The sequence below is a fragment of the Pinus tabuliformis genome, chromosome 3_2, assembly GCF_031772625.1.
Source record: "Pinus tabuliformis cultivar Carrire ecotype Pingquan chromosome 3_2, CPIR1, whole genome shotgun sequence".
Lineage (NCBI taxonomy): Eukaryota > Viridiplantae > Streptophyta > Pinopsida > Pinales > Pinaceae > Pinus > Pinus tabuliformis.
Window position 1 is genome coordinate 1,264,562,612 of NC_142302.1, and position 10,548 is coordinate 1,264,573,159.

Consider the following 10,548-nt stretch of genomic DNA (forward strand, 5'->3'; position numbering starts at 1 on the left):
CCATAGGTGCGGTGATCTAGGAATAGCCTTTGATAAACTTCCTGTAATATTTCGTATGTCCTAAGGTAGTGCGTAGTTGCTTCACACTCCTCGGTGCTTCCAAGTTTAGTGTCACCACTAACTTAGTAGAATCTACCATCAGTCCCTGTCTGCAAACCACATGGCCCAGCAAGGTCCCAAAAGGGACACAAACAGACACTTCCTCAAATTGAGTGCGATTTGGTATCTTCGACAAGTATCTAGCATCGGGTGTAAACTAGTGACATGGCGTTTCACCAACCCAAACACAGTCCAATCATCAAAGTATACTTCCAGGAACTTAAGAATAAATTCCTTGAACATAACAACAACTACGCGTGAGAAAATCATAGGTGCATTCTTCAATCCAAACGGCATTATAGTGTATTGGAAACAACCCCACTCAGTCGCAAAGGTTGTCTTACTCCTATCCTTCGGTGCGATTTTGATCTGGTGGTACCCCGAGAACCCATCAGTGAAGGAATATGCTTCCTGGCCACCTACACTATCTAACACTTCATTAGTGAATGGAGTCGGGAAAGGATCATGTACACAAGCGTCATTCAACTTTCTGAAGTCCATGCATATCCTTATTTCATCCTTCTGCTTCTTCTCCTGTACCACCATTGAGATTACCCTGTCAGATTCTTCCACGGGCTCAATGATGCCTCCCGCAAGCATCTTGTCTAGCTCTAAGCAGACCTTCTCCTTATACTTCAGATTGAGACAGCAAGGTCTTTACTTAACCGGCTTTGCGTTGGGCTTCAATGTGATCTTCATAACACCCAGGTCCCCGATTATCCATTTTAAATCCGTAAACTTGGTAGGGAATAAATCCTAGTACTTGTGGAGAAATTCAATGACCTTATCCACCGTCGTGTTGTCCCAGTAGTCTACAATATTTGCAAATTTGGGTTCTGCCTCCATACCAATTTTTACCTATTTTATTTTCAATGGCGTGGTTATATCAAGATTCTCAATCTGCGGTCCTTCAACCTCGCGGTGACCTTCTGTTTCTGGAATGTTAATTTTTCGTGAATCCTCATCTTCTTCTTTAGCGGTTACATTATAGCATTCCATCGCGTGACATAGCTGAGTAGCCAACTCAGGCAGAATCAGGTCCAAAGGAGCCTGCAGTATCCTAAAGATTGTTGCTTTCACCTCTTGTAGTGCCTCATCAATATAGTTAAACCCATCTTCAAAATTGAATGTCATTATGAATCTTTCACGCAAAATATCCCATTGACCTATACCATGGTGAAGCTCTATTTCTACGTACCAATTCATCACGACGATGTCCAAGGTGTGACAGAATAGGTGCACCCATTTAGGTTGGGGCTTCTCTCCATAAGCCTGAGCCCATTTGGCCAAATGTGCACACAGATCATCCTGCTCATCACACTTGTCCGTCATTTGCACCTTTGGCTTCCCAAATCATGTTCTCATCATCCTCCTACATTTGTGCTAATCATCAAAGCTTCCCTTATGCATACCCCACCATCTTGCGGGTGTAGCGCACAGTGCCCAGTCAAACGCCTGGAAGCGCTACTTTTCTGGTACCTCCCTCTCAAATGCATCCAAAAAAATATCACCATCATTTAGACCATAATAAGTAGGCAGATTCCTTACCTCTGACAACACACAGTGCAGCGATCGAGTCATCATGTTACAGCTCAGTGTAGTCACCTCGTGTAATTGATTCTGCCAGCTCTCTAACTCTTCATCCTAGTCCAAGGTGTAGGAACTCTCGCGATCCCATGTAATTCATCCATTAGTTGTTGGATTCACTCAATCTTGGTCTTGCACTGTTCTCTTATAGATGCAGTCTAGATCTTCATCTCTCTCATAATCGCACACTGGTTCAGTCTAGTGCGATCTCTTCAGCAGGATCTAGGGGTACTATTGCGTGGATCAATTTCTTCTCAAATATCATCTTTCGCTTCTTTAGATTGATTGCCCCATTCATATCAACAGCCCAATCAATTCCTAGGAGCACATGATATGGGTTGCTATCATCCACAATCTTTATTACCTCAAAGTCAGCCAACGCTCTCGCAGCTTCAATATCTATAGTCACACCCTGCGCCTACCCCATGGGGATGATCTTCTGTTGATTCGCCATCATTAGCTAAATCAGAGACCATTAGAGCGTGGGTCTCCCCATTCATTCCCAAGTCTGCTTCAGTAGGACGTTTGCATCTGACCCCAAGTCCAAAATAACCTGATCCATTTCATACTCTCCTATCTGCGTGGTCAGTCTCATCTCCCGTCCCGTCCTTATTTTATGCTTACCAATCTTTCATACTACGCGTGACTCACTCAGAGCGTTTCTGGTGCATCTATTTATGAGTTCTTGTAACCCGTTCACAACCTTACTATCACGCAGTAACTTCATACAGGTCTCCAAGGAAGTTGTAAGCATAGAAGGTTCCATCTCCTGATTAGGCTTATCCTTGCTTCCCAAGGTGGAAGCCTCGACGAAGCTCTCTTTAGCTTCCATAAATGCTTCATGTGCGTGCTCCAAATCAAATTCAACCTCCTTTGCCAGAGCTTTGTGAACCCACATACTGTCTTTGGTTGTTTCCCCTTGTCATCTCCTATTGTGATTCCAGTTCGAAGCATGATATTCAAGTTCGGATCCTCTTCGCGTAGCTCAGACCTCATCATTTGCAGGTTCTGAGTCGGTGGAGGTGGTAGTGCCCCTTTGTCACGTATCCTTGCTATCAGCGTAGGACAATCTTCTGTTTCATGATCAACCAAAGTGCAGTACTTGCATGACGAACGTGTTGGGTTAGTGTAATCACGGGCATAGTGTCCTAGTCCTCCCCAATTGTAACAGATCAACTATCCCCAACCTCTGCCAGGTCCTCCTCCGCCTCCACCTCATCCACGCCCCTGAAATCCTGTCCACGCCATCCCCGCGCTCTGGTCAAGGGACCGTGTTTCTGCCTGAACTTTATAGGCAGGAGTTCTATCCATCATCAATTCATAACCTCTGCAATTACTCTCATCATGCCCTACCGACCTACAAATGTTGCAGAACAGTTGTTGCGGTGTCTGTACAAATTTCTGTAGCAAATGACAATTATCTATGGCATGTTTTCCTGCTACCTGACATATATCGTACCACAATGCAGGCCATGCACTTGGTCCTACTTGAGCTTCTAGCCTCAAAGGCATCAGTCCGCCTCCTGCAATATAGTTCGCAAACACTGAGCAATGGTCTTTGTCATGCCCCTGACCCTTGCATTTCAGGCAACATACCTCTTCGCGCACCTCTGATTGATTTTTTCTGTCCTTCTTCAAACTTTGCATCTCGAGGCAAATATTCTTCAAATGCGCATGGATCTGCTGAACCCCCAATTTGGATCTTGCATCGGTGTTTCATGTAGTCTCATGGAAATCTGTAAGGCCTCTGACTAAGTTGTTATCTTATGTTGCGAAAACGCAACCCTTAAGTGTGGCAGGAGCGAAGCCACAAACCATTCATGATGTTGTCCATCTGTTAAGTTCATGTTAGCTTCGCGGATCTTACACTTCAACCTCTCATCTAATTCCCAAGGTGTCTCGTTTGGTTGCATTGCGATTTCCTTGAATCCCACAATTGACTATGCCTCAGATTTAGGCCTACTAAATTCTCTATTCAGTGTTGTCTAGATGTCTGCCACTCCAGCATTTGGGTTATCATTAGAGTACTTGATATACCAGGTTAGCACATGATCTTACAGAGCACTAACCAATGTCACCTTCTTTATGTGATCATATGTAACACCCTGAGCTTCCCATACAGCTTTCACGACGAACCAGAACAGGTCCGGGTCCTCATTTTCGAAGCCTTTGAATAAAGGAAGCTTCATTGAATTTGCCATACTGAACTGCGGTGGAGGTGGAGGTGGTACAAGTGAAGTTGCAGCTGATGGTGGTGAAGCTGGAGGTGGTGTGGGTGGAGGTGGTATTCATGGGAATCCTTGTCTTATTAACTAAATAGCACTTCGCGGAGAAACCTGCGCTACTCCCTCTTCATCACCTCATGGAGGCAAAATCAATGGGCTATATTCAGGACCCTTTTTTCCTTCGTTCCTGTAATTTTTTCCGCTTCGCATAGCTTCGAACATCAAGGTAGCTGCATAACCTATTTTTCGCACAATAGAATTTTAATCCAAGTATTCAAAGATTTTACGTACTTACCTCGTAGCCCTTTGAAAAAGAGCCGCTCCGCCTCACTGTAGCTGACTCAGGTGTCAACTGGGAATTCAGTCACAAATCCTCCTATGACACAATCGAGCCAGTGATCGACACTGCAGGCTATCTTGCCCTCAGATGCTTCCAATTTATGTACTAGCTCCGGGGTCCAAACAATCGGACCATCAAGTTTCCACCTTCCTTGGTTGTCTGCTATCTTCACGATCCACTCGTATAGCTCAACCAGAAAGGAGCAGAAGAAGATCTCGTGGATCTCTGTATATAGGTACCTGTCCAACCATTGTTCCTTTGTCAGTCGCAGGTTTCTATTCTCCTGCGCCATGAATTCGTGGATCTTCCTATCCAACCAGTCTCCGATCTCTTTCTTAGTTGGATTCCAGTGATACGAAATCACACATCTCTTATGCAGATTCTTGTCCCGGCAACGAAACCATTTGTTGGATTGTTGGGGCCTGACCCAGGCTCAACATTAATTAGCCAAACAAATCCTTACACTACTGGCCCTTTTGGCATCAATCCGCAGAGCGCGGACCAAAGTCTCACCTGAAGTAGTATGGGGCGGTGCTGGAACCAAGTTTCTACACCCTAAGATGGTTGTGATGTCGCTTTATTCCTTTTATTCATGCCTTCGCATAGGTCGCTTCGCTCTAGGGCTGCCATACAAACCCTCTATTCCGCCCTTCGCGTAGCCCTAACGTGTGGCTCAGGTACTTTCACGCTGCTATGGCAGCGTACCGTGTAGATTCCCAAACTAGTCTAAGTGTCTTACTTTTACTACACTATCTAATAAATCTCTGATATACTAGTTTAAGCTAAACACATGATAAATTGTCTAAATCACAAGTTCTCTACATATATGATGGTTTCTTTAAGTACAGTCGCGTGTACACACTAGTTCACTTCACTGAAGTAGCGTATATAAATCTGTTTGGGAAATAAAATTATTGATCTGGTAATACTGATTCACCCCCCTCTCAGTATTATTTCCAACAAATTATTTTTAATGGGACCCTAAGTCTAAACTTAGGAAAATAAAATAATTAATGGGTATTAATCTAACTATGGGTGTAACTTCTAGAAGAATACGAAGATCAAGAATAAATGATCTAAGCCGTTGATTAGATTCTAATATGGGTCATTGAATTTCAATGAGAAGATTATTTAAGGAGGCTTGAGGGTTGTTTGGAATACACACAGAGAGCTTATCAGTCAGATCGAATTGTTGAAGCTAGAGGAAGCGCAGTGATTTGTAGTGATCACACGAGAGGGGAAGAGAGAGTTTTGGCTAGAAGATCTTCTCCGGAGTCAATAATACTTAGCAGAGAGGTAGAGAGACACACAAAGGAGGCAGCACAGAGGGCAGAGAGGGTGACGTAAAGCCAGGAAGGGCTCACACAGGCCCTACGTAGAGCAATGTGGTAGCTTCCAGTGCAAAAGTCTGAAGTTGCTGAGGAAGCTGACGTTTCTGAGCTGGGAGGGTTGTAATAGGATTCTGAGGGAAAATCAATTCCTAGTTGAGCTAACGTAGGGCTTTAGAGGCTGACATAGAGCCCACGCAGGGGCAGTGTAGAAGTAGTTGGGTGTTGTGGGTAAAAGTATCCGATGCGGATGACCCTATCCCTACTCTAAAGGTGACAGTCTTTAGCAACAACTGAAAGTAAAGTTTTGATGATTTCCTTTATGAAAGTACACAGAGAATGAAGAAAGATTAACCAACCTGGTTTCTTTCGCTTAGTCGATCCTTGTCCTCTCTCTTTGTCTCTTGTTCCCAGCTCCTTGCTCTCTTTGCCGGTCCAGCTACACACAGATCCTGCACAAACAAGAGAGGAAACTACAAGATACAAGTACTCATAACTGATGCATGGATTAGAGTGAATCAAATATACATGTAAATACAATACATCAATGTAATACAAGTATATAGGAGAACATGCAAAACTTTATTGATAGAAGTAACAGGGTTCTGAGAAGGTTACAACCAATGATGGCTCCAATCCAGTAGCACCTCCCCAGCAGCAAGAACTCTCCTCTTCACCTCTAGTAAAACAATCACCCAATAGCTCTAACTGTAAACCAACAGCACCTCCTTGCTTTACACAAAATTCCAGCCTCCTTAGACCTCATAGAAGAGCTCTATATATAGGAGAGAAGAAGAGAGGATGAGTCAGCTTGAGGCTGGCATAGAGCTGACTAGTGTCCTCTCCCTCTTCAGTTAATCTTCAGTTCTTGAGTCCATTTGGAGATCCTTGCTTACACATGGTGATCAAGTACCTCTTATTCATCACAGGGCGAATCTCATGAACCAAGTGTCAGTTTGGAAGCTTCCTGGGCAGTTGACACCTTGCAGGATGACTGTGCCACTTGGCCAATCTCGCCCAGCGCAGGTAGCCTTCATTAATCTTGACTTCCAGCGCAGGTACAAGGAGGAACAGTTGCATTCCAGCGCAGAAGCTCAGTGGAGCAGCTGACATGATCCAAAATAAGCCTGTTTTGAAGTGTTTTCAGGTGGAGAACTGATTGGAAGTGCTGTTGTTTGATGACCTTGTTCTTTTAGGGGTAAGAACAACATGTTTAGGGACTGAGGATCCCTGTGATTATTGACATTTCATGCTCCATGATGCGAGGCACAAAAATGTCTATAACAGTTGCCCCCTAAAGTATGAGGCCGTTTATCGGGTGAAATGCTTTATCTAGAGGGTCCGAAGTTCATTCCAGTGCTGAGGAGGCGCCCTGTAATACAATACAATACAATACATTATTTTTCATTCTATTTTCATGATCTAGCTGAGGCGGGCATTCCCATGCTCAGCTTTTATAAATACATTTTGGTACATATCACAGACGATCGTCTGAAGGTAGACTGATAATTTTCTGCTGAAATTATCATCCTTTGAATAGGATGATCATCTGTTGCAATAATGTACATGACAAATGCTTTTATATTTCCTGAATATATATCGCAGCCCGGATGGATGAAACTAGATCCGGGGTCTTCAAACTCGTTCGATCTTCACTCTAAGTACAAGTCGATCCATGTGAGAATTGCGCTGAAGTCGAACATGGAAAGACATCGCTTGATTACCGGTCAATAATGAAAACCGTTAACAAGCGCGAGAGGAATCACCAATAATGACGATGACCCTCAAGGTACTACAGTACAATTCACGTGGCATGAATAAAGGACTTGGCGTCAAACGCCACGCAAAATCTTTTGGTCGAAGGTCATTGATGTATACCTGTCGCCGGAAGTGAGAAACTTGCCATTGAGGCATGCAAGCTTCAAAGTACTGATGGGGGGTGTTCCTAGATCAACTTCTTGGATAATGAGCTGAAGTCGACAAGAAGCGATCCATCAAAGGAGGGCCTTAATGAATCCCACATCAATGACACGGAACAGAGCTAATGATTTTAGTGGAGGTGAAAACAAACTGTGACATATGATTCAGGGTGACGATCATGAATGGATGAAGGATAATGTATGGCAGTGGATGGGACACGGTTGACACTTTCAGAACGACCCCTCTTGAACATATAACGACACTGATGCGATGGATCGGTAGCATTACCCCAAATGTGGATGGTTTGGCAAGGACCATGGCGATGAGACCGGTGAATGAAACAACCCAACCCGATGTGGTACGGAGGAAAAGTGTCATGTTCAAGAGTGACTTGCTACCATTAAACTTTGATGTTCTCCCAATTTTTCCCCAGTCATTTCTGACCAGTACCTCTTTATTTTTGTCAAGCTTGAGGAGGATAACATATGCTTGTTCTATAACCTGCCCTTCGGGCAAGCCCATCGCTATGATTTAATGAGCCTAGCGATAGGGAAACTCGTTCTCGTCTAAAGACAAGTTTGTCGCTATTTAATCATTTTAACGAGTCTAACGACAAAGAAAACTCGGTCCTTTTCATTTTTAGAGAGTCTGAAAAGGTACAGAAAGTCAACTCCATGATTCCTTTTTCGTCATCTAATCCCTTAAGTCCGAAAAAGTATAAAACAATACAGAAGGGATGGCTATTCGGTACTTTTACGAGCTGAATAAGACAAGCGCTCGATCTTTTTGTGTAATAATCCCTCAGGTCCAAAAAGATTAAAATCTAGAGGAGGGATAGCTTTCGGTCGTTTTAACGAGCTAGAAGGCCAAAAACTCGGCAAACTTTTCATATTTTACGAGTCAGTGAAAAGAGCTCAAAGAAGACTCGTCTTTTGAGCAACGAGTGATAAACAGGGATAGCAATTGATTCCAGGTACAAATTGGAATTTTCCAATCACGGTAGTGTCACAAGGATGGCTAGGTGAAATCACTCTTCGCAGCTGTTCCTCAAAAGGGGTAAACACACATATGGGGGTGAACGACCGGCCAAATGAAATGGAGGTGATGGATGAAAACACGACCAAGGCTTTTAAGGCTTATAAATTTACGATCGCAATGGTTATTTACCGGTTCATTTTTTCTGAATGAGCTTGAACTCTGAAGGAAAGCCTGCTCATAAACTTATGTTTATTTTTTAACGAGCATGAACTATGTGCTAAAACTGCTCGGATCTTGCGTTTATTTTTTAACGAGCATGAACTATGTGCTAAAAACTACTCGATATGCCCCCAGCATAATAATGCAAATCGAGGTGCATGCCCCCCAAGCTTCATTGCATTCAACTTTGTTGATTGGAATGAAGGTTTACCATTGAGATCTGGAAAGGGGATTGTTTCATTTTTTAATGAGGTTGACATAGTAAAAGAACTATCCTCATGGTTTTTCATTTTTTAACGAGGTTGACCTGAGATAGGAACTATCCTCGAAGCCGACAAAATATCTAGGAATCTTCCGAATCCAACCAGAAGATTGGATTAGATTTCGTTTTGTAGGTTTCCACTGTGGCCACTCCCGCCAGATTGCTTGTAGGCGGTAGGGCGAAAGTACCCATTAAGACAGGGTCTTTTAGGAAACCTACTCCGATATTTTTGAAAAAATGATTCCTTGCATGGATCATTGGAATGCTTCCTGTAACTTGTGAACTGTTGGGGAGAAAAGTTTGTTGGTCGACGATTGTAATTCCTTTTTGGGAGGGAAATGCAATCCTCCTGAAATAGGTCGACACAACCGCGGCCATGGCATAGATCCAGGGCCTTCCTAGTAGGATGTTGTAATCGAGGTTTCCATCAATTACTTCAACATCAATTCCTACTGTTTTTCCCCCCAGTTCAACTTGCAAGTTACTTAAAATCCCGTATGGAGTGTATGATCGTCCATCGAATGCTTTTAACGTCGTTGACGATTTCAACAAGGGTGGTGAGCCTAATTCTTTCCAGCAACTCATCGACATAAGACATGTAGATGCCCCCTCATCAATGATTGTTCGATGAACAGTTTTGTTGAGGGCTTTCACTTGAATAAGGAAAGCTAGTTGAGCTGGTAACTGAGGGTCATATCCTTTATGGTCAAAGGCCACAAGATTGGAATCCATTGGGCCAATCCCACCTATTGCTGATAATAAAGCTTGCTCTTGGGAGGGGTGATTTTGTGGTACCTCAAGTGTCGACATAGTGGACGGCGATTGGGCCAGGTCCTTTACTATATTGTAATTCTGTGCTCCTTTGGAACGAGGATTAAATGTCGATTTGTGTACTACTCCCTTTGGCGACTTTATCATCGGCTCAGGAATGATGGGTGGCATAACTTCGGTCAAAGTTGTTGTTGAACTACTAGGTCCTTCATTAACCTTTTTGTTCGACAACTTTGGATTCCCATAATCTTTATTCCTTGTCAAAGCATTATTCTGTTGCTTTGAGGTAGACAACATAAGCACTTGGGATCCGGAAGCATTTTGATTAGCAACCATATTTTGACCTGGATTAGGAAATGGATCAGTCAATACTGCTGGGGTTTTTGAACTCTTGAAGAGTTTCTTAACTTCAGCTATATGTGGACAATATTTCGTCCAATGATCCTCATCGCATATATGACACCCTGCCGGGGGTTTCCTTTTTCTTCCTGTCTTTTTCTTCTTGCCCCCTGGTTGCTTCAGTTGTTTGCCCTTGTCGGTCGACATGGCATTTACTTCTGAGGCAAGAAGTTTTTCATTTGCATTTTGACTGTAAATTTTGTGCTTGCCAATCATGTCATCGCTGGCGTGAGAGTCATTGTTTGATTTAGGAGGAGGAGGAATTGAGAATTCCGGTCTAGGGGCGTTAGGTATTTTGTCGTAGAGCGTGCCAGACTGAGTATAAACCAAGTCTAGATATTGCGCACGAGCTATAACTTGCTCTTCTGTTACGACTCCCCCCTTGGCCACATCTTCCGTTATGGCCGGAAGTAATGAATT